Genomic DNA, 25,940 nt, shown 5'->3' with positions numbered 1-25,940 from the left:
AACCTAACCTTACACTTAAAGGAGCTGGAGAAAGAACAGCAAATAAAGACTATACCCAGCAGGAGAAGAGAATTAATAAACATTAGAGCAGAAATCGATGAAATAGACGCCAAAAGAACAGTAGAACAGATCAATGAAACTAGGAGCTAGTCTTTGAAAGAATTGATAAGATTGATAAACCCCTGATGAGACTTATCAAAAAGAACAGAGAAAGGATCCAAATAAATAAAATCATGAATGAAAGAGAAGAGATCACAACCAACACTGAAGAAGTACAAACAATTATAAGAACATATTATGAGCAACTATATGCCAACAAATTAAGCAATCTGTAAGAAATGGATGTATTCCTAAAAACCTATAAACTACCAAAACTAAACCAGGAAGAAATAGAAAATCTGAAGAGACCCATAAGCAGCAAGGAAATTGAAACAGTAATCAAAAATCTCCCAAAAAACAAGAGTCCAGGGCCAGATGACTTCCCAGGGGAATTCTACCAAACATTTAAAGAATTCATACCTATTCTTCTGCAGCTGTTTCAAGAAAACAGAAATGGAAGGAAAACTTCCAAACTCTTTCTATGAGACCAGCATTACCTTGATCCCAAAACCAGACAAAGATCCTACCAAACAGAATTATAAACCAATATCCCTGATGAACAGGGATGCAAAAATTCTCAAGATACTACAGTACTTTAAAAGGATTATTCACCACGACCAAGTGGGATTTATTCCTGGGCTGCACAGATGGTTCAACATCTGCAAATCAATCAATGTGATACACTACATTTATGAAAGAAAGGACAAGAACCATATGATCCTCTCAATAGATGCAGAAAAAGCATTTAACAAAGTATAGCATCCTTTCTTGATTAAAACTCATCAGTGTTGGGATACAGGGAACATACCTCAATATCATAAAAACCATATACAAAGAGCCCATAGCAAATATCATTCTCAATGGGGAAAAGCTGAGAGCTTTTCTCCTAAGGTCAGGAACATGACAGGGATGTCCACTGTCACCACTGTTGTTCGACATAGTACTAGAGGTCCTAGCCTCAGCAATCAGACAACAAAAAGAAATAAAAGGCCTCTGAATCAGCAAAGAAGTCAAACTCTCACTCTTTGCAGATGGCATGATATTCTATGTGGAAAACCCAAAAGACTTCACCCCAAAATCCAAAATCAGTTGCATTTCTATATACTAACAATGAGACAGAAGAAAGAGAAATTAAGGAGTCAGTTCCATTTACAGTTGCACCAAAACCCATAAAATGCCTGGGAATAAACCTAATGAAAGAGGAAAGGATCTGTATTCAGAAAACTATAGAACACTCATGAAAAACATTGAGGAAGACACAAAGAAGTGGAAAAACGGTCCATGCTAATGGATTGGAAGAAAAAATAAAATGTCTATGCCACCTAGAGCATTGTGTACATTCAATGCAATCCCTGTCAAAATACCATCAACTTTTTTCACAGAACTGGAACAAATAATCCTAAAATTTGTATGGAACCAGAGAAGTAAACCAAAGCTGGTGGCATCACAAATCTTGACTTCAAGCTATATTATAAAGCTGTAATCATCAAGACAGTATGGTTCTGACACAAAAACAGACATATAGGTCAATGGAACAGAATAGAGAACCCAGAAATCGACCCTCAACTCTATGGTCAACTAATCTTCGATAAAGCAGGAAAGAATATCCAATGGAAAAGAGACAGTCTCTTCAACAAATGGTGTTGGGAAATCAGACAACCACATGCAGAAGAATGAAACTCAATCATTTTCTTTCTTTTTTTTTTATGATTTTATTTATTTAACTGACATAGAGAGAGAGCATGCGCACACAAGCAGGGGGGAATGGCAGGCAGAGAGAGAGGGAGAAGTAGGCTTCCCACTGAGCAGGGAGCCTGATGTGGGGCTTGATCCCAGGACCCTGGAATCATGACCTGAATCAAAGGCAGATGCTTAACTGAGCCCCACTTGGGGCTAGACCATTTTCTTACACCATACACAAAAATAGACTCAAAATGGATGAAAGACCTAAATGTGAGACAGGAATCCATCAAAACCCTGGAGGAGAACACAGTCAGCAACTTCTACGACTTCAGCTGCAGCAACTTCTTGCTAGACTGTCTCCAAAGGCAAGGTAAACAAAGACAAAAATGAACTATTGGGACTTGATCAAGATAAAAAGCTTTTGCACAGCAAAGGAAACAGTGGACAAAACCAAAAGACAACCAATAGAATGGGAGAAGATATTTGCAAATGTCTTATCAGATAAAGGGCTAGTATCCAAAATCTATATAAAAAAAAAGCTTATCAAACTCACCCCCAAAAGAAAAAATAATCCAATCAAGAAACAGACAGAAGACATGAACAGACACATTTCTCCAAGGAAGACATCCAAATGGCCAACAGACACATGAAAAAATGCTCAACCTCATTTGGCATCAGGGAAATACAGATCAAAACCACAATGAGATATCACCTCACACCAGTCAGAATAGCTAAAATTAACAAGTCGGGAAATAACAGATGTTGGCAAAGATGCAGAGAAAGGGGAACCCTCTTACACTGTTAGTTGGAATGCAAGCTGGTGCAGCCACTCTGAAAAACAGTATGGAGGTTCCTCAAAAAGTTGAAAATAGAGCTACCCTATGACCCAGCAATTGCATTACTAGGGATTTACCCCAAAGGATACAAATGTAGTGATCCAAAGGGGCACCTGCGTCCCAATGTTTACAGCAACAATGTCCACAATAGCCAAACTATGGAAAGAGCCCAGGTGTCCATCAACAGATGGATGGATAAAGAAGATATGGTATTATACACAATGGAATACTACTTGGCTATCAAAAAAATGAAATCTTGCCATTTGCAATGATGTGGTTGGAACTAGAGGGTATTATACTAAGTGAAATAAGTCAATCAGAGAAAGACAATTATCATACGATCTCATTCTTATGTGGAATTTAAGAAACAAAACAGAATCATAGGGGAAGGGAGGGAAAAATAAAACAAGAAGAAATCAGAAAGGGAGACAAACCATAAGAGACTGTTAATCATAGGAAACAACCCGAGGGTTGCTGAAAGGGGTGGGGTAACTGGGTGATGGCCATTAAGGAGGGCACTTGATGTAATGAACACTGGGTGTTATATGAGACTGATGAATCACTGAACTCTACCTCTGAAAGTAATAATACATTCTATGTTAATTAATTGAATTTAAATTGAAAAAGGGGGAAAAATAAAAAGCTTCTGCACAGAAAAGGAAGCAATCAGCAAAACAAAAGGCACCCTACAGAATGGGAGAAGATAATTGCAAATGACATATCTGATAAAGGGTTAGTATCCAAAATACATGAAGAACTTATAAAACTCAACATCCAATAACTAAATAATCCAGTGAAAAAATGGGCAGAAGACATGAACAGACATTTCTCCAAAGAAGACATGCAAATGGCCAACAGACACATGAAAAGATGCTCAACATCACTCACCATCAGGGAAATGTAAATCAAAACTACAATGAGATATCATCTCATATCTGTTAGAATGGCTAAAATCAACAACAGAAGAACAACAGGTGATGGTGAGCATGTGGAGAAAAAGGAACACTCATGCACTGTTGGTGGAAATGGAAACTGGTGTAGCCATTGTGTAAGCCAGTATGGAGTTTCCTCAAAAAGTTAAAAATAGAACTACCCTATAATCCAGCAATTGCGCTACTGGGTATTTGCCCAAAGAATACAAAAATACTAATTCAGAGGGATACATAACTCCCAATGTTTATAACATCATTATTTACAATAGCCAAGATATGGAAGTAGCCCAAGTATCCATTGATTGATGAATGTATAAAGAAGATGTATTATATTGGGGCGCCTGGGTGGCTCAGTCAGTTGAGCATCCGACTCTTGATGTCAGCTTGGGTCTTGATCTCAGGGTTGTGAGTTCAAGTTCCGAGTTGGGCTCCATTGCTTGGTGTGGAGCCTACTTGAAAAAACAAAAGAGGGAGAAAAGAAGATGTGATATGTATATACAATTGAATATTATTCAGCCATAAAAAATGAAATCTTGCCTTTTGCAATGACATAGATGGAGCCAGAGAGTAAAATCCTAAGTGAAATAGGTCAGTCAGAGAAAGACAAATATGATTTCACTCGTATGTGGAATTTAAGAAACAAAAGAACAAGCAAAGAGAAAGAGAGAGAGAGAAAGACAAACCACAAAACAGACTCTTAATTACAAAGAGCAAACTGATGGGGATTAAGAAGTGCACTTGTAGTGTTGAGCACTGGGTGATGTATGGAATTGTTGAATCACTATATTGTACACCTGAAACTAATGTAACACTGCATGTTAACTAACTGGAATTAAAATAAAAACTTAAAAAAAAAACGGAAAAAAAAAGAAAATACAACAATACAATGTATTAGTAGGTGTTTTGAATTAGTTACAAATTTATGACACCATTTTTGGTTTTGGAGGTGCCACCTCCATTTCAGAAAATGATAGAGCAAATACTTTAATGCCATTATACTAATTTACATTTATAATTAAATTCAGATGCATGACACTGATTTTTATGGGGAATTAAATCTTTTAAAAAAGATTTTCTGCAAGAACCATTGGCTCTGGATACACTAAAAGTAATAAAATACTATTTATTGTATTATACAACTAAGCACCAAAATATTTTTCATAATTTGTAAATTTATGTTTTTACTCATGTATTGCTATTATTCCTATTACATTTTGTAAGTAGTAATAAGGTATTTTTTTAAAGGAAAGAGCTTTATATTTTTAGTACCTTTAACTGCACTTTCCCCTTCTTCTTGAACAAGGGACCCTGCATTTTTATTTTGCATCGGGTCCCACAGTTTTTTAGCCAGCCCTGTTCCCTTATGTTGTGACCCCTCCATGAGCACACTCAACCTGTCTTGGCTTTAGGACAGTCTTTGCCTTGGACACAGGGATTGATGAAGCTGTAGCCTGACTCACTTAGAATCAGTATTAGGTCTCCTTGTTGCTAGTCTCTTTTTGATGATGGCTTCTGCTTTCTTTTCAACATTGTCTCCTTTATACCTTGGTTCTGGTACCTGGCTTTCTGCTCTTCTCTCTAGCTTCCCTCCCGACCATTTTCTTACCCCACCCCTCCACAACAAAGGAAAGAACACTGAGACATGCTTAGCTGTTGCTGTATCAAATGGGGTAGTTTGGAGAGGCTCAACTTTGAACTAGAACCAATTATTTTAGTGGAACACGTTCTGAAAGAGTAGACAATTTTGCCGTAGAAATCTCAGAAATACATGGCTTTGTATCCAAATATATGATCCCTGGTTGTCCCCCCATGCCTATTTTCCCATTCTTCACCGTAATAGACGTTTGAGCTGGGCCTGAGCCTGTCCAGGGAAACTACATCTCCCAGCCCCCTTATGGCTGATTGTGTTTTTGGAACTCAGCCTCATCAATGGGATGTTTGCTGAGACTCTAGCAGCACCAGGTAAATTTAGCAGCACTAGATAGCCGGGTTATACTTTTTGCACCTTCTTCCAGGATTCTGCCTGAAAAATGAATATGATGTCTGGAAATCTAACTTAGCAGAAGGACAAAGGGATGGTAGAACATCAAGTTCAATTCTGTTTTGCCATCTGCCCACAGGGCAAGTTTTTGTGTTTTGGAAGAAAAGCACCCATTCTGTAAATCCTTTATTACCAGATGCAGAAAAACTGCCATAATGAATTCACAGTCTGTCTTGATCATGTGAAGGGCCTCATCTCAGAGTTGTGCAGTACAACAAAACACGACAGCCTGGTCTAGAAGGAGCCTGGGCCCTGAGGACCTCACGGAAAGAACTTACAGTGTCTGCCATAGCTATCTACATCTGGACTTTTGTGTATGACAGAAATTAGCTTTCTTATTTAAGCTACTATTATTTTGGGTTATTTGAAGCCAAATCTCATCCTCATAGGATGATCCATATTGCTCGTCACCTTTTTTTATGTACAGTTGCTTCTCAAATCTTAGTGTTCATAGAAATCACCTGGCTGTCTTGTTAGAGGGCAGGTTCTGGTTCAGCAGCTGTGGGGTGGGGCATTTCTAACTAGCTCCACACAGATCACCGTTTGAACAGCAGGTTTTTATGAAACCATATATACTGCCATCTCTTCCTGAATGAGGGACGCCTCTTTTAACTTAACCAATCATTATCGTAAAGAGGTAGATCATCAACAAATATTTTTCAGGTCTGATGAGAAAAATGCCACATTGTACATTTCTCCAATTTAGAATCCTTTTGAGATAGTTTCTCAAAGTGTGATCTGTTAACCATCTATGTAAAGAAATTGGTTAGAAGAAGTCCTTTCTGGGAGGAGGGGTTTGTTAGAAATAGTGTTGTCCTCTCGAGGAAGCTATTAAATCAGAACACCTGTGGCTGAGATCGTGGAATCCATGTTTTTCACCAGCTGCCCAGGTGGTTCTGATGCACTGTAAATGTGAGACCTACGACTTCCGGAGGAAGGAAAGGCAGGCAAACGGAACTGGAGGAGCTCCGGCCAGCAAGACTTCTAGATACACCCACTGCCTTGAAGAAATGCATGATAACACGCTGAGAGTGGGAAATAAATGCAGACCAGAGCCTGGAAGTCCCTAGCAGTCGGAGAGAAAAAGTGTGTCCATGGACTTTTGATGCAAAGCCAGAGCAGGTAGAGCCGGAAGGAACATTGACCAAATGTCTGTCCCTGGTGTGGAGTGAAAACACTCAGACTGAAGCCATCGTTTTGACATCGATGTAAGAAGAGGAGCCCCATCTGTGTGGGCAGGTAAGTTTATTCTATTCGATGTCTTGGGTGCACAAAATACATTCAAAAAAAAAATTAGGGCCACAAATTTTAGTTTTAAGGACCGGATTTATTTTACAATTTACTGTTAGCCTTTTACTTATTACGTTGAAAAATTACTCTTGGAAAATGTCTAACAAATGTGCATTTTATATAACTGGGAAAAAAGGTCCTGCAGAGCAGCTTTAGGAAGAGGAAACATTTTAAAGCTTTTATAAAGCGTAACATGGAAAGAGAACTTCCCTTTAATTCTATTACTAGGTCTGTACCAAATGAGTATGGAGGTGCAATTCATCTCTAATAAAACTTTGTTCAGAGACCGCCAGAGTTTTGCTTGTAATTCTTGAGGATGGAGCAACTCTCCTTCACTAAGGCCGCCATTATCACAGCTTTACCCAGTGCCCCCCCAGCCGTCTGGCGTACTGCAAATTGTAGAATCTGAGTTCAAAACACTAACATTCTGGTCAGCTCTCCAGAATCAGACCTACAGCCTGTATAAAACTGTCCCAGGCTAGTAATGGAGACTTTACTTTCTCCCATGCAGTTTTCACTGTAAGGAAGACGAATCCGAATTGATCTCCTCATGTATTTTACCCCTTGTATGTTGAACTTTTGAGAGCTGCTTCTACATGACACCTTTTTAAATATTTAAAGAGAACAATCAATCTACCTTCTTTCTTCAGGCTAAATATCCCCATTTTTTTGCCGTTTAGGTTGTAGAGGACGGAGGAACATTTATCTCCTTTATTATAGCTGCTGTGTGTCTATTAATACAACTCAAGGTCCTATTAGTTTCTTTTTTGGAGGGAGAGTCACATGTTGACTTATATTAAGCTTGCAATTGAATAAAATATTTATGCCTTTTCCACAAATGGTTCTGGGATATCACTGTCTCTTTGTCTCGTCCTTTTGCAATTTGTTTTTTGAATTTTGGTTGAATTTCATCCTTTTTTGTACCATCCAGTGTTCTGGGCTCCTAGCTTTTCATCTGTTACTGCCCTTCACTGTACTTATTTTCCTCTCAGCATCATGATCTGCACATGTGATGACCATGAATTTGATATTTTTACCCATGTTGTTGCATAGACGACATTCCGTGCTCCATCACCGGACATCTCTTTTTAGGCTGACAGTCACCCAGGAATCATACCTGACGGTCACTCTTCACTCTCCTAGTTGCAGATTCTCCTAAATATCCTAGTATCTGGTTCACATCTCTCTAACTTGAGTGCAAAGATCTTATGGGAGACTCTGTTTAGTTCCTTTATACTACCTGGACGCACTGAATCAATAACACTTCCCCAAGTCAGTCCTTTATTTAAAAAAACCCAACAATAAGCAAATAAATCCAGCCTATTTTACATCAAAGTCTTATCTACTGGGTTGGGGCACTAGGTTGATGGTGGTGAGATGGTGAGATGATTGTGAAGGGCCTTGAAAAATCATGATAAGGGGTGATGGCTGTTTTGCGGACAATAGAGGACTCCCGCAGGTGAGCAAAGGAGCAACATCATTACATCTAAATGTGACATGTAGGGATGGTGGCTGCCCAGGTGCCTAGAAAAGCTGGCATCCTGAGGTCCGAGAAACAGGATGTGTAGTAATAGGGCTAGCATGTGCGTAATACATCAAAGAGAGGATTCTAATGCCAAGGCCATTGGGTTTTGGTCAGAGCACATCTTCCTAACTGCAGTGATGATCTTGAATATTTTCCTAACTGGTCTGGAGACATTGCTGAAGCTCCTTCAAAGAGAGGCTGTAGGACTTCTTCTTTGTTTTGAGCCAAAATCTTACTCCTACCTCCTGTTCTTATTTGTTCTTCTCTCTCTGTGAGCAACTTTGAAAGCTTATCTATTCCTCTTTCTGTATAAGAACTTCTTAAATATTTTAAATAGTGCCCATGTTTCTTTTACTTAGGCCAAACATTTCTAATCTCTGTACTAGAAATGTTACTGACTTAGCATTATGTGAAACCAGGGAGTTAGTCTCTTATGCAATACACCTAACTGGAAAAGTATAAATTCAATTTTCATATTTTGTTTTAATCTTTGTTGTGTGTGGGTGCCAGTAGGGTTCAAAATGTTAAGAAAAAATTTCCCCTGAAGTCTTATTTTTAAGATTAAAAAACCCAGATTTTAAAGAAGATGTGAATGATATCTCCCTAATTTTCCTTGAGTCCAAACCAAGATTTTCATGAATGAAAATCTCGGCTAATTAGACCTTTTGGAAAATGGAAAAATTATGATTAATTGAAATTTTTTTGCCTGAAAAATGTTTTTTTGTTTGTTTGTTTTGGCCTTTAATGTTGAAAACAATTTCCTGACATAGTTTGCTATGAAGATATACTAGAAGGAGGATTTTAAGTTCTTTTCAGTTCATGAATTTTGTAGTAGATTTTGCTATTGTCCCACTTACCCACAGTGGAGGCAATTAAAAAGCAATCTGTTTTTTCAGATTATCTTTTACCCAAGCAGCAGGAGTCAATGTGCGGCAGGCTGAAACAGGTGAAGGAGATAAGAGGGAGGATGATCTCTTGATGTCTTGGCTGAAGTAAAGGAGCTATGGGGGTTTAAGGTAAAATTACAAAAGGGATGAATTAGCCATTGATGGCTAGCGAGTCTGGTGTCAGGATGAGGACTTTAGCTTTGACATCAAAGACAAAACAGAAGCCACTGCAGTTCTTAAGGTGAGAGGGAATGAATTACAATGTCAGGACAAACAATGAATGGGACAGCTGTGTGCCCATGAACCAAAGTGAGTCAGATCAGTTGGGAGCCTGCAGTAAACTAGCAGTGAGCTGTTAAAGTGTGCATGTTGACTGTGGCATAGGTGATGACAGCAAAGAGTTGTAGAGAAAACATCTCTTGGACAAAGGTGGAGAAGTCATCCTGCGTATGTTAACGGTGCATGATGGACTGGTGCCTCAGCGTTGTTCTCCGTCCCCATCCGCCAGGTCAGGGGTTCTTAACCTGGGCCTCTTGGCCTTTGGGGCTGGGTCATTCTTTATTGTGGAGGGTTGTCCTGTGCATTGTAGCATGTTTAGCAGCAGCCTCAGCCTCTCCCCCCAGGAGACCATAGTACTCTCCCCCAAGTTGCTACAAACAAAGTCTGCAGGTATTCCCAAATGTCCCCTGGAGTGGGGGACAAAATCCCCTGAGAGGAGAGCCACTGCCTTAGACCCTTCATTTGGCTCCATCACGCTGCCAAGTCCAGCCCCTGGAGAAACTGCTGATAGTCACCATTTTTCCCCCCAGCTCATTGAACTACCACCTCTGATTGGTGGGGAGGAAGGCTGTAAAAAATGGAGAAAGAGGACAGCACATATTTTAAAGTTTTATTATTTAAAAATAGTAAATGTCTTGTGAACTAAAGTAGGATTTACTTTATTGCAGTTATAAGGCTTTTCTTGCCCTCATTTTCTGTTTAATTCCTTCCTTTAGCCCATATTTTCGGCTTAATTATTCTCCTTTCCTCCTCCTCTCATTTCTTGAATTTTGCCTTTTTATGTTGCTTTGACATTTTTCCAATCTTATCAAATCTATTTTATTTTGTTACTACAAATCATTTTCAGATGTGGAAGAGGTATTAAACAACACCAAACAATCTTATTAGCACTATATCACTTCTTTTAGTGGGTTAACTCCACATTAAAAAAAAAAGAATCACAACTTCAAATTCTATACCAATCATTTCAAGTATTTATAACCTAATTTTAAAAACTAAGTGTAGATTAAAAACAAAATTGATTACAAAGATGTGAGTTCAAGCCATTTTCTTTTATATGTTTTTATTTTAATCAATAGGTATTTGCCATAGAGCTATAATTGTCTGGTCTTTTGCCATCTTTATTAATCTCTTGCTCATGCTGATTTCTTAAAAACAAATTCCCTCTGTAGTGGAATTACCATAAATTCCATCCTCTATATTATTCAGTTTTCAATGATACTCATTTTTTTGTTGTAAGCTTTTCCCAAGAGATTGAAATCTTTAATACTTTTTGCTCTCTGAGGGACAAAGTTCTGCTAGATAGTAACCTGACTTCGCCACTACAGTATTTCCAGGTGTGGCCACTGACCATCATCAGTGGGTATTTTGGAAAGACCGTCCACAACCTGGTTGGGGCCTATTAGTTTGGGAACTCCAGACTGCACTCCCATTTCCTCAACTGCCCATCCTCCTCATTTACAGAATCCTGATTTTTTTTTTTTTCCCCAAGAGTACCTGGTCATGCTTAGGAGACTTATCAACCAATGGCAATGTTTGGGACTTACTTGGATCTCAATTCAAATAAACTTGATTGATTGATTGATTGATTGTAGGCTCCGTGCTTAGTGTAGAGCCCAATGCAGGGCTTAAACTCATGACCCTGAGATCAAGAACTGAGCCAAGATCAAGAGTCAGACAATCAACCAAGCCACCTAGGTGCCCTTCAATTCAAATTTTTTAAACACACCATGCACTTACGAGATAGTGAATACTGCCAGGATATTTGTTGATGTTAGAGACTTTTTTTTTTTTTTTTTTTTTTAAGGAGATAGAATTTTACTGAATACTCTGCAAGACAGCAGTGGGCAGGACAGCAAAGGCAGGAGGCAGTGGTGGGGGCTGTAGTTAAGGAGGTAAGTAGGGAGGTATGGGAGGTATGGAATTTTCTTTTTTTGGTACCTGTGCTGGGTTGTAAATAGCCCATTGGTCAGCTAGGGCCTATGGATGTTTTGAGGTGGGTCACCTAATGAACCTGTTCGCATTCAGCCCAGTGGTAGCTGTGGGCCCTTTTATCTTACTCAGGTTTCCATCGTTCAAGACTGTTACCTAAAAGTGGCCTTTACATTCCTCCCTGACAGATGGAAAATGACAGGTGTTTGGCATTTGGGTGGAGGTCCCATCTTCAGTAGCTGCTTCATGCTGGACAGAGGGGTGCGCTGTCCCTACCTAAACTTGTCAGTCCGTCTGGGGTTTTGTGCAGTTACAGATCAGAGCATGGTATTATATCAGTGTGCTGGTAGGCCATTTGGTGGAATTTGCTGGTGGCCAGGTCCATGGGGCTTGGGGAGGGTATTCTCTGATGGTATGGGCTGGAATCCTTGTTGAACCATCATTTGTATATAGAATTGTTGGATTCACTCAGACTGTAATGTATTTTGCTGTAGAGCAGGATGGTAGCTGGATCTTCGGGAATAAAGGATAAAAGGGAAGCTCAGAAGCAAGGCCAAGGAGAGTCAGCCAGCATCAGGAGAGGGTCCCGACCGAGTCTGTAACGTGTGCAGATCCACCCTGGATGAGCTGCCGCTGCCAGTTGTGCCATATGTTGGGAAAGGAGGCCTCAGGGCGATGGAGGAGGAGAGGAGAGGAGTCCTTCTCCCTTGGAGGTGTGGACAGTCTGATCCGTTCACTCTCAACCTTCAGAGCACACCAGTTAGCCGACGTGGCCAGAGACCTTCAGTTGTCTGAGGAGTACTAGGGTTAGACTGCTGAAGGGCTGAAAGGAGAGGGAGGGAAAGGTCCCTCTGAAGGCCAAGAGGGGAAATCCCTCACCCTTTCGAGCAAGGGAGGTCCAGGAGGTACCCCCTGGGGACTTGGATCCTCACTGAGGAATAACCTGGGCCTGAGGTCGTCTGTTCCCCAAGGAGTACTAGAGTCAGTCCCCTGAGGGAAAGTCCCGAGAAATTCCCAGAGAATCTGGAGAGAGCCCCAGCTGGCAAAGGCTCCCTGTGTGGGGTCCTCCCTGTGAGGGATATCTTCAATATCTTGATCGGCCTTAAGGCAAGTGTTATTCCCTTTCCAGGGATTGAGTTAGGTAGAGTTTGCTGGGGGCTTCAGGGAAAGGTTTTCTTACACCTGGGACAGAAACACAGCCTCTTCTTCCTCTGGATGTGGTTGTGACTGGGCATGATGTCTGGAGCTTTGTAGCTGTTTTGTGACTCTGAGGGGTCTAGCCTGAGAACAAAGTGGGAGACACTGAGGATGGCAGAGCAAAAGATGGGAATTTCCCAGATCCCTGATGACCTTGTTGAGCCACTGAAACAAACAATACTGGGTTTTCCTTGTTTTGATTTATTATGTAACTGATCTCATTGTATAAGCCATTTTAAGTTAGTTACATTTTTTTCCTGCCAAAAGCATTCTACGTAGACTGTGTGCGCACTCTATAACACAGAAATTTTACTCTGTACGGGTATGTACCCTAAAGAAACTGTTGCACATGTAAGAATGGGATGTTCATAACAGTATTTTTGATAATAGCTCCACACTGGATACATCTAGTTGTCTTTGAACAGTTGAATGGATTAATGAAACCTGATACATTCATATAGTGGAATATTACACAGTGATAGAGTGAACAAACTACAGCTCTACCCATCAGCCTAGCTGAATCTCGCAAGTATATATTGACTGAAGAATATCAGACATAAAAATTCACATGTAATGATGTGATTACATTAAGTGAACAAAACTAAAAATACATTGTTTGGGAATACATATTTAAGCAATAAAAGTATAAAGCAAAGTAAGTGAACAGTTACCACCTAAGAGAGTAGTTTCCTTTAGAGAGAAGGTTTTCAGTGCAATCTGGAAGGGCATGCGGGGGTTCCCAAGGGACTGGCAGTGGTCTTCCTGTTCTTTACCTTCATGGTGGTTTCAGAAGTGCATGTTTTGTTATTTTAAAAAATGCACATCTGTTTAATTTGTTCTTCTATATGTATTGATAATACTTCGATAGATCTTTTTTTTTTTTTTTGTCTTAACCAATACAGTGTTGTGTATTAGAAATGAACTGGGTACGAAGTTAAACAAAAAACGTAAGCTAAGGTTCTACTCACATTAGTCTTGCTTTGAGCTTTTTTGCTACCAAAGGCTTGGGTTCTGTTTCTGTAAATGGGAAAGTTGAGCTAACAGAGTCACTTCTTACAGTCATTTTCTATTTTCCCATCAGGTATCACCTCATTCTGCCTTTCTTTCTCTTTTTCAAGCTTACTGGCTATTGGTCTTGATTATCAACTATGTGAAACTTGTGAATTTGAGCAGGGTGTCATAGAAACTTGTGTAGCAAATACGGCTATGAAAAGAGCAGGGCCTGTTGGAAACCCCTAAAATCCATCACTAGGCAGGGCCTCAGGGAAGAAGTTCAGTCTCGTTGAGCTGACTGCCTTCAAGTCTCAAATTGCTCTCTCCTTTTCTTTTCATTCTGAACTAGGTTTTAAAACTAGGTTTTAAAATCTCTTGTTCTTTCTTGGTGGAATGATTATTTTGGTCCAAGGCTTGTGGCTTGTGCTCCAGAGAATTTCTCTGAGATGTTGTTTTTCTCTGAGAGATTCGTCGAGTATTTAGGGAAACATCTATTCAAAACAAAGGAAAAAGTACTCGACAATTTCTTCTGTGATACTGATTTTTTTTTTTTTCCTCTTGCAGATTAGTGGAGTTTCAGATTGGAGAATGTCAGAAACATTCTGACTGTGTCCATTTTTTTTATGACACGGATTACTTTTCTTGGGCTCGTCCACCTATATATATCAGTGATTTCTTTTTTAGTGATAGAAGTTTAGGATAGTCTCTTAGCTAAAGATAATGAATGAAGGGGTTGTCTCAGGCAAAATAAAGTGTAGGAAGAGAACTGTAGGTGGTTTGAAAACAAGGTTTGGTCATCATTGGTCAAAGCTAGAACAGGAGTCATGGTACTGAGATAAGAAGAGCCCTGAACTGCTGAGACCACCTGAGCTTCGTCCTTACGGAGAGCACTGTGGCCTGAGTCACACCACCTCACTGGGGATTCGACGCTACAGTGGACGGGGCCCTACATTAAAGAAACAGGTTCTTCCTTTTTAGAAGACTATTGTAATTTCTCTCCCCCTTTCCTTCGGATTTTAGCTAATGGCTTATGGAAACTCACACTTCTGTTAGAATTCTACATGTTTTCAAAAGCCGTGTAGAATGGAAACAAAGACACGAACTCTTCTGTTCAGTTTCTCACCACTTTAAATTGTTACTTTGCATGTTTATGTTTTTGCGTAGTCCCCGAAAGCATTCAAATTTAGAACCTCTAATTGATAGAATCAGAAGAGATTAGGGAATTAGCAGTATTCAATGCTTCCTGAAGTGCAGGAATTGCATCCAGAAGAAATTATGCACAGGACCTGTAGGGCTACTTGAAAATCATAAATGTAGAGTAAATAAAAGCAAGTATTTGTTACCGTAGAAATATGATAGAACTCATAATCTTAAAATACCATATAAACCCTTTAAATTAAGTGAACAGAAAATGTTACAGATGAATGTTCACTATTTTGAGCATATTTTTTTTACCATTTAAAGCAAACTTTCGGGAGAATTGTCTCCTATCAAATGTTATTACTTCATTCTAGGAAAGCTCTTCTAACTGGACCAGAGATCAGTGGAGCACAGTATTTATTGCTTTCTTATGGACAAAAAGACCGCCTTTAGTTGCTGATGATTAATATTTGTTTTCCTCTTCAAACCTATAGTCAGTGGGCTGGAGTTGCTGACTGGTGAAGTGCACTCTTCTCGAGTGGGTATGACTTCTGTCCTCTTGACAGATGATCTAGGAGAAGCAAAGTGCTGTAGGAAGTAGAGCACTGGACTGAGAGCCAGGGGGCCTTGGTTCTGGCCTTGCTACTTGTGTGTTCATAGAATAGTCATGTCCCCTTTTGGGTCCGTTCTGCACCTGCAAAGTGGAAAAGACTGAGAAAAATTATCTCAAGGTTTATAACTAGAAGTGGAAAGCAACTTGTTAATGGGCAGAAACCTAAAACATGACCAAGCCAGGATTTGTGCCATACAAATGCCCGTAGTCAACATTTTATGACTCAATAAACTAAAAAAAAAAAATTGATACTGATATAGTTGGAGATTATTTTGGCTTATCAGTTGATTTTTTAAAAAATCACTTTACATTCTTAACATAACCAAAGGACCACTTTTTCATCTTCTGCTTTATAGACCCCTAACGCATGATAGTTTTTGGATAAAGCTCACAAAGCATTTAAACTTTTGAACAATACGTAGATGTCCACTTCTAAACTGTAGAATCAGATACAGTGAGAGAGAGTCGGAGTTACGTGTACACTCCCTCGTGGAATGCAAGCTCGCTCCACTCCTATTCGTCACAGTCACTCCGGTGAGCTGCCTCATGTGGGCTCCAGACCTTCACCGACCTTCCTGTGATCCTCTGCATTCTTGCCCAGTCTGAGCACTTAGTGCTGTACTCACGTGCTATCGCATTCAAATAAAGATGAGGTTTTTGACCCGCTCCCCTGAATTGTTTTTCACAGCAATGATGGATTTACAATAACCCATCGACCTGTATTGCCATGCCCTTGTGAACAATGGCACACATTTTTAAAAGGCCTTACTGAGGAATTAAATCAAGCTGACTGACGTATAGGCTTTAACCATTTCCCCCTCCCCCGCCCCCCCCCAGCATTAATCTGCTGCATGTGTTGAAGAATGAGTGAGTGATTAGTTCAGTAGTTACAGTGTGAAAAGTTCATTCTGACTGTGACCTGCTTGGAAGAGCTGAGATACGGAGTAGAATAATGATTCTCCGACTCGGGGATGTCAGTGACGAGTGAAATTTCAGGAAAACAAAAATTGGGGATACACACAAGTTTGCTGACTTGATTTTGCTAGGTACAAATATTTAAAAACCTATAGCCACCATTAACATTAAGAGGCATCCGTAATTTATAATAGAATGAACTTTTTTTTTTTGGTACTAAAAAGGTTGTAAGGATAATCTTGGAATATTTGTTAGTATTAACAAATTTAGTTTTATGAAAATTTGACTCTTCTTTCTTCATTTTGTCCAGCAAAAAGCATGTTTTGGACTGGCAGCTGTCCATGAACCAACATTTTGGTATTTTTCTATTCCAAGTAACTTACTTTTGTTACACACACACACACACACACACACACACACACACACACACCCTGCTTATAATACATAAAGTGGATTTAAAAACCCCTTCATGAGTCCAAATGCACAGTTTGAAAAGTACTGCTTTGTGGTGTATGTGCAGAAGTGGAACTGCTGAGTCGTGAGATACAGGGACTTTTGATTTTTTTTTTTTTTTTTAAGATTTTATTTATTTATTCAACAGAGATAGAGACAGCCAGCGAGAGAGGGAACACAAGCAGGGGGAGTGGGAGAGGAAGAAGCAGGCTCATAGCGGAGGAGCCTGATGTGGGGCTCGATCCCATAACGCCGGGATCACGCCCTGAGCCGAAGGCAGACGCTTAACCGCTGTGCCACCCAGGCGCCCCGGGACTTTTGATTTTCATACGAACGATGTTAACTTGCTCTTCAGTATGTTCAAACTAGTTTATTTTTGACGGGTTTCATATGGGAACACAGTTTTTCCTACTTTGATAATTCTTGATGTTTGAGGACTTAAAATTCTTGTCAATGCTATGTGTAAAAAATGGTATATTGTTTTACTTTGATTTTGTGAGATTTTAGAAAAATACGTGTTGTGGATACTCATTTTCCTTTATGTTTAATACTCTCCAACACCATATTTGCACTTTAATCATGCTTTGATATCTGTGTTTAAATTTTAAATTTAGTTAATATACATACAGAAAAAATGTACACACATATGGACAGCCTGACAAATTTTCAAAAAGTGTCATCCTCACCTAGATCAGAAAGAAGAACTTCATTGGCGCTTAGAGAAACCCATCCCTTATAAACTCTTCAAATTACTACCCACCCATCTCTTCCTCAAAGGGAACCACTATTCAGATTTCAATCACCATAGACTAATTTTGCCTGCTTTTAAAATTTGCATAAAGGAGCTTATAAAGTCAGAGTAAATTTTGGTATTTAGCTATTATAGATTTTATTTAGTCAAATATGTTTATATTTCCTTAGTGCTTTTTTTGGTGGTTCTCTTAAGAAGACTTTCCCCATCCAGGGACACCTGGGTGGCTCAGTCGGTTCAGTGTCTGCCTTTGGCTCAAGTCATGATCCTGTAAAATAAAGTGTAAAAATAAATACTAATGTTTGAATATCAACTTTGAATCCAGTAGCTTTGCTGAAATATCTTCATTTTAAATCACTTGGATTTTCTTGGATTTTCTATGTAGTAAATTTATCATCTATAAGTAATGACAATATTATTTTTTCTTTTCTCATCTTTATATCTCATTTGCTTTGCTTTTGCATTGCATAGACTAGCTATTTAAATTTTTAAAGATGAAGAAAATTAGCTTTATATATGTAAATGAGAAAAATGGTAGCATTCGAATTTGTCAAATATTTTACAATTTACGAGACTACATGAAACAACAAAATAGTGTGTATCACATTACTATTGCTTGAGACAAAATATTTTCTCGATTATGCACATAAATTTTACTACATAATGAAAATTGTCTCTTATTCTAATATCTTTCCATAAGAATGTTTCTAAAGTTTGTCATTACATAAGATATTTGGAGTTTTTCTTAAAGATACACTTACAGAAGTTTTCTCCTTTCACTACTTAGCTGGGCTTTTTTCTTTCTTTGAATCATGAATGAATATTGATGCATTTTTATCAAGTTTTTAAAAAATCTATTGAGATAATCATTTTATGATCATTTGAGATAATCATATATATATATTATCTTGTCCTTTATGCTTTTCTTCTGAGTTTTTAAGTCTCTATTTTTCCTAAGTTTTCTAATGATACTTCCAAGTCTACTTGATCATGTTGTATTTTGTTGTATAAAGATATATGGATACGGAGTTAGACTTGCTTAGCTAATACTTTATTTAAAATTGTTGCATTTGGGGCACCTGGGTGGCACAGTCAGTTAAGCACCTGACTCTTGATTTTGGCTTAGGTCATGGTCTCATAGTCGTAGGATTGACTGAGGGCTTGTGCTCAGCTTGGAGTCTGAGATTCTCTCTCTCCTTCAACCCCTCCCCCCACCGTGCATGCATGCACTCTCTCAAATCTTTAAAAATAAATAAATAAAATTGTTGCATTCATGTTCATAAATGAAATTAGCTGCTTATTTTACTTTCTTGTGCTCTGTCTCCATTGGGCAAAAATACACTAACGCCATAAAAGTTTGTCTTTTTTTTCCCCTCATTTTATTATCTGGAAGAATTTATACAGATAGAAATGATCTGGGCTTTTAAGTTTGGTGAAGTTATATTGTTCTGGCTTTCGGGGAAGGGATATAGTATAATGTTCTATTTCTTTAGTATATATTGGCCCATTGAGATTTTAATATTTGGTGATATTGTTAAAAGTACTTGTATTTTGTCAAATCAAAATTATGTATGATGTTACCCCTTTTCATTCCTGATATATTTAATTTGTGTACTTCTCCTGCCCCACTCACCCCCCCCATTTTTTATTCAATGAAGCAATCTCTTTTTTCCTTTTCAAGAAATTGAAAATTTCTAACTTTCATATTCTGCAATATTACTAAATTGCACATCAGTGTACTTCACTGGCATTTTCAAAATGAAGACTCGATCTTTCTTCACTTCTGGAAAATTCCCAACTATTATTTTTGCGAATATTGAGGAGACCCTCAATTTTACTGTTTCTTGAGTGCCTGTTAGATGTGTTTTGGATTTCCTCATACTCCCTGTCATTTCTCTTAATTAAAAAAATTTTTTTCCTACTCAATTTTTTCTGTTTTGTTCTGAAAAGATGTCCTTAGGTTTCTTTTCAAATTTATTGTCTTTTCAGTTGCTTTAATATTTCTTCTATTGAGCTTTTTAATATCAGTGTACCATTTCATAACTTTCTGTTTTTGTTTCACAAAAGGATTTGTTTTTTATCTTTGAAGACTTTATTTTTTAATTTTTTTAAAAGATTTCATTTATTTGAGAGAGTGAGATAGCAAGAGAACACGAGAGGGGGGTGGGGAGAGGGAGAAGCAGACTCCACGTTGAGCAGTGAGCCTGACTTGGGGCTTGATCCCAGGACCCTGGGATCATGACCTGAGCCAAAGGCAGATGTCTAACTGACTGAGCCACCCAGGCGCCCCACCCTTGGAGACTTTAAATGTACTCATTTAAACACCCCTTCCTCAGTCTCTTATTATTTCTTTGCTGTGAGGTATGTTTGTTGTCTATTAGCTTGATGCAGACATTCTAATATTTTTTTAAAAGACTTCATTTGTCAGACAGAGACAGCAGACAAGCAGGGGGAGCAGCAGGCAGAGGGAGAAGCAGGCTCCCTGCTGAGCAGGGAGCTGGATGCGGGACTTGATCCCAGGATCCCAAACCCATGGGATTATGACATGAGCTGAAGGCAGATGCTCAACCGACTGAGCCACCCACGCATTCCAGTCATTCTTATCTGTGAGCTCATGTTCCTGGCACATTATCTTCTCTTTGTGCTTACTCATGTGTACCCTGGATTGTGGCGATTTCCCCTTTTTCAGTTTTCCCTAGGGGTTTTCAATGTCCCTGAGTAAGCTCTTAAATTTGTGTGTGGGTTCTGGATTTTTCAGACTTGGATAGTTTAACTGGGCCTCCACAATCATGTGACACAGATCCAAGATTCTGGAATCACATGGCTTGAGTAGCTGATTTGCTCACCAGGTTCTGTTCTTTCACTGGAAGACCAACTTTGGTTTTTCCACCGCAGGGGTAAGGTAGGTAATTGCACCTCTCATGCTCATGTTGGTGTTGACATACAGCCCCTATGGTCTCTTTACTCCCGGGATCTGCCTCTTCACCCATGAGTCCATGAGTTGCCAGACTTCAGCTCAGAATCACTACATTTCTGGCACCTGGGTATTTCTCAGTATGCCCTTCATCCAGGCTATGTACATAAAGATAAGTTCGTTAAATATATTTTACTTAGTATTTCTAGTTATTTGAGTGCAAGTGAGGATTTCAGTATGTGCTTAATATGTCTTCTTGACTTAGAAATTTCCACAGTGTTCTCTAATGCAACACAGAAAGAAATCACTTAGGGGTACCTCTATAAGGGTAAGTTGGGTTTCTTACCACAAATCTTAAAACTGAATGTTGTTTCTCTGTATTAGCCACTAGGTAGTTTATGGTACAATTTTTTGCTTACTTCTAGCACCTATAACTACAGAGTCCTGAATGGCCTGCACTTATGTGAGATTTTCCTTTTTTCTGATGCTCTCAACCATTAATTTTATACTTCTGCATTTTATGAATTTTTGTAAAATTTCTCCAATCTTTTGTAGAATGAGGTGGCATATAAATAAAATACTCAAGTATTTTTATCATTCTGTTTGTTTATATCTGTTAACCATATAGACCATGACCCCGGGAAGCAGAAGAACTACATTCCTCGGTGAATATGTAGGACTGTGTAGTTTTTGGGTGGTAGCTGGTGCTTAGTGAATGCAGGTTGACTGAGGAATGAAAGGCTGAGCGTATGACTCTTATCAGAACCCTTTATCTTCCCTTTGCCTTTTCTGTGTCAACCAGGCAGAGTGTAACTTCGGTTGTTGGAGAGTGTCCATGCATGTGGACATACATTCTCCTTTCTACAGTAAACAAAAGTCCTAGACTCACTATCAAATTCACTTAGTGTTCTTCCTCTTGTAGTTTCATTGGAAAATTGATTTGTTCTTTGTCATTTATTCAAAAAACATCCTCAGAAAATCATCACATACTCAAGAACTATTGTAGGCCTTGAGGACACAAATATGAACAAGACACAGTCCTTGACTCAAGATCTTCGAGTTTGGTAGGTAAAGGATCACTTACTGGCAGATACTTTAAGCTCCACTGAGAAGCTGAGCTGGCAGATACGGCCCACTCAGAGGCCCGAGAGGAAGTACATATGGATGGGCCTGGACAAGGAAGACAGCCATACTCAAGTCACTGTATAGGAAAGGGTCGTATTGAGGCATGAACAAGATAGAGTGAAGGCGATGAAGTCTTTGTGTTAGGGACTGGTTGGCACAAGGCCCTGGAATAGAGTTCACAATTTCAAAGGCAAGAGTTGAAAAGCTGAGCCTAAGGTTGAAGTCAAGAAGTAAATAGTTATTTTTACAACTTCTAAAAGGCAGAAGTAGGGCATCAGAAGTCAGTAAGATGCCACAGGGCATGCAAAATATAGACTTCAGTGAAATCTTTGGAACAATAATGCAGACATTGCTGTCTTTTGTCTGGGCCTGACATCTTGGGAGTTGCATATGGACTGAATTATGTCTCAGCGAAATCTGTATGTTGAAGCAGGAACCGCCAATATGACTGTATTTGGAGATAGGACCTTTAAGGAGGTAATTTAAGTTAACCGAGGCCGTAAGAGTTGGGCGCTAATCCAATAGGACTTTTGTCTTTATAAAAAAAAAAAAAAGGGAGAGACACCAAGCATGTATAAACACAGGGGAAAGCCAACGTGAAGACGTAGTGAGAAGGTGGCCATCTGCAAGCCAAAAAGACAAGAAACCAATGCTGTAGCAACTTGGTCTTGGACTTCTAACCCTCAGAATTATGAGAAAATAAGTTTCTGTTGATTAAGTCACTCAATCTGTAGTATTGTTATGGCAACATTAGCAGACAAATATACATATTCTCTTTCTTCTTAAAAATCCATGTGCTCTGACAGTAGGTTAGTCTTTCTGTCATCTGCAGCATTTTGCATTTACCCAGTCTCTCCTGTTGGTCACCAATACTCATCAAAATGTATTTTTCTAAAAGGTGTTGTACATTTTATTCTTGCCTTCTCTCTGTTCCTAGCAAATGGGCATAAAATAGTCTGAGGGCAAGACCCCAGGCAATACGGGACCCAGCTTCTAGCTCTGTGCAAACACTGGAAGTATTGCTTATGGTCTCCCTGTCCTGTAACATGAAGGGAACTTGTTACTTTCCATTTCACATATTTATTACTTTTTGCTTTGCAGCCTGGTTCTCTGCCTTTCTTTATCTTCCCTTTTTTTCTCCTCTTGACCCTTTAGTATATATTTGTGAGCTAAGGAGAAAATGTTATTCTCCAGTCTAACACTACTTTAAAGTGTAGAGAAATTGTCATTTATCAGAGCAAGTAGTTTAAGTGATACTAAAATGCATCTACTTGGGGTTCTTAAAAAAGGTCATTCTTTGACAGTTTTGTGAGATCAGAAAACAATCAAACCAAAATGTGTTGCTACTCAAGCCATGATAAAATTGAAAACTTCTGCCAAACCAAGAACACTTGTACAATGAAACAGTTCCTTTCCCTATTAACATAATTATTTTGCATTAATAGGTTGTTAATGAATTAAGCACTTCATAGAATTTTTTTTTCCTTTTTTTGACCCAGAGCAATAATCTGCTTCCCCATAACTTTCATTTATTAGTTCCAGCTCTTCCTCTGGACTTGGGCATAAAATGTGAAATCCCTCTTCTACCTGACAGTTCTTCCAATATCTGAAGACGATCACATGATATATCAAATGTGCCATCATAGAACACATATTTTTTTCACTTTGGCCAAAAAATGTCATGAGAGACTTAATCATGTGCTTAGCTGAAAGTTAGATGTCAATTCACTTTAATTAAATTCAAGTTAGTGAGATGTGTCGGGCTCTAGAGAATAGTGTCACAGTTCCTTAGCTGGCTCATATCTCTCTGGCCCTAATCCATCCTCAACTTAGTGACATTTCCACAGGTGCTTCTGCTTGTACTTCAAAGACATGAGGCTGGGACTTCCCATCCCTTAGGAGTGATTATTGAAAAATATCTCCCCTAAACGTGCTATGTGTTTCTACAGTGTTTTGCCTTTGCACGTGTTGATCCTCCTACCTAGACTGTCTTTCCCCCTTCACCATTATTCTTCAAAATTCAGCTCAAATCTTGTGAAAAATATTCCTTGATTTCCCCCCCCGGCAGAGTTCATTGCCCCCTGTTTTCTGCTCTGGACACTTGGTTTATGTCCTCCTCCTTTCCATTCTGTAATGTGACTTATGTGTCCATGAGGTTTTTGAGGGCAGGGACCATGTCTCTTTAAAATTTTTTTATTCTCAGTACTTAAAAACATTCATTGAGTTGGCCCTCAATAAAATATTTGTGGGACACATGATGCCTGGAGAATGAATGCATGCTCAGATAAAGCTTAAAAGCCAGAAATCTTTGGAAGACAACTAGTCTGATTGAAAAAAAGACAGTAATGAGGGAGGTTGTCAGTGATTCTGTACCCATGCACAGAGTGTTCAAAAGGAAGCTCATTGAATCAGTCCCAAGGTGTATCATGGCCATGGCTATGTCTGTTGCAGAGTGGCTCACAGCACGTCAGCACCTGCTTGTGCATTGCCCTTCTGGGAAGTCTATACTTGACAAAACTTTGAGTTATACTGCCCTGAGTCATTCACCCCCGGGGTGGGAAGCCCCTGCTTCCTGTCCTCTAAGTATCAGCACATGTACCTGTATTATGATAGCCCAGCTTGTGGTTCACTGTGGCTGGAATTGGGTTAGTCATTTATCATATCTCTTATTAAATGTCCCCATTCTTCAACATTTTTTCATATCCACAAGGAAGAGTGTTTCCTTTACCATAGCCAACTACATAAATGAAATAAAATCTAGACTCCTATAAATCAACTCTTGTGTCCCAGGACAATATCACGTGCCCTGGGAAGATAAAGAGAAAATTAAAAAGCTGATTTCCTTCCATCAAAGAACATGATCAAAATCAGGTAATCCCAGAAGTACCCAGACAGGGAGCATCACCCTTGGAGCAGGCAGAGGCGCAGATTAATCTTTCCTTCTTCTGCCATCATGTTCTTGTACCTGCTTAGCTGGCAGGCTGTATGTAGATGATCAGAAATGCCCTCAGGTGGTGCGATGTGGAGAACAGGTGTCCCATATGGAAAACAGGGGGGGCTGCTCTCCTTTTTTCTCTTTACTCAAGAGAAACCTTTGTGACTACTATTAGCAGTATAATCTGTCTGTGAGGGGAAGGAGTAGGAAATTGTATTCAGCAGGTAGTAAATTAAGAGCTATGGAAGAATGAATATACGTGATCCGGACCAATAGATCCTTAGGGATAGTGTGATTGGGGTAGAGGTGCTATGAAATCATGGGATGTAGGGTTTGGGGAGGAGGAACTCTGTTTGGAACCAGATGGGAGGTGTCCTTTGGCACTTTGTGCCTCAGCCTGACCTTGGGTTGGAGTTATACCGTTGCTTTATCATTTCCATTGTTACTCTGAAACATGTGGTATACACAAATATAGATATGACCCATTCTAACAACTCTAGGATATTTGAAATGGAACCACAAAATAATTGGACACAATTTGAAAATTTCTGAGGTTTCAGGTACTGGTGAGGATGAGGAGCAATGAGAATTGGGATATTTTTTACATTATTGAGGAGAGTGCAAATTGGTACATTACTTTGGAGAGCATTTGACAACATTTGGTAAAATTGAATACTCATGTAGCCTTTGACCCAAGCATATCACTGCTAAGTTTACATCCTGAAGTAGGGGTGGGCAAACTTCTTCTGTAAAAGACCAGATAATAGGGGCGCCTGGGTGGCTCAGTCATTAAGCATCTGCCTTCGGCTCAGGGCGTGATCCCAGCGTTCTGGGATCGAGCCCCACATCAGGCTTCTCCCCTGGGAGCCTGCTTCTTCCTCTCCCATTCCCCCTGCTTGTGTTCCCTCTCTCGCTGGCTGTCTCTCTCTCTCTCTGTCAAATAAATAAATAAAATCTTTAAAAATAAAAAAAAATTTTAAAAATCATTAAAAAAAAAAACCAGATAATAAATATCTTCAGCTTTGCAAACCATACATTCTGTCAACACTACTCAACTCCACCACTGTAGTGTGAAAGCACCCATAGACAATATATAAACAAATGAGCATGGCTGTATTCCAATAAAACTTTATTGACAAAAATATGTGGCAGGCCAGATTTGGCCAACAGGCATGGTTTCTAACTCCTGCCCTTAAGAAACAATCATATACACAAAGATAAATGTGTAAGAATGTTCATAACAGCATTGTTGGTAATAGAAAAAAATGGAAACGACCTAAAGTCCATCACTAGAAAAATGAACAAATGAATTGTTATATATAGGCTCAACAAAATACTGTAACAGAAAAAAATGAACACTCTATATCACTGGATAATTCTCACATAATGTTTAAACAAGG

General features: G+C 39.1%; 1 long non-coding RNA gene across 1 annotated transcript in view; it reads left to right on the top strand.

Moving 5' to 3' along the window:
• The window catches only part of LOC113254996 (uncharacterized), a 268,574-nt gene that overhangs the window by 156,044 nt on the left and 86,590 nt on the right, over nt 1-25,940 (top strand). Inside the window, exon 4 of the long non-coding RNA XR_008957588.1 lies at nt 6,474-6,830. This is a non-coding gene — a long non-coding RNA (uncharacterized LOC113254996). The remainder of the gene's footprint in view (nt 1-6,473; nt 6,831-25,940) is intronic.

This window comes from Ursus arctos, unplaced genomic scaffold (assembly GCF_023065955.2).
Source record: "Ursus arctos isolate Adak ecotype North America unplaced genomic scaffold, UrsArc2.0 scaffold_5, whole genome shotgun sequence".
In the NCBI taxonomy this organism is placed as follows: domain Eukaryota; kingdom Metazoa; phylum Chordata; class Mammalia; order Carnivora; family Ursidae; genus Ursus; species Ursus arctos.
Note: the sequence above shows the minus strand (reverse complement) of the source record. Positions and strands in the feature narration are given on the sequence as shown.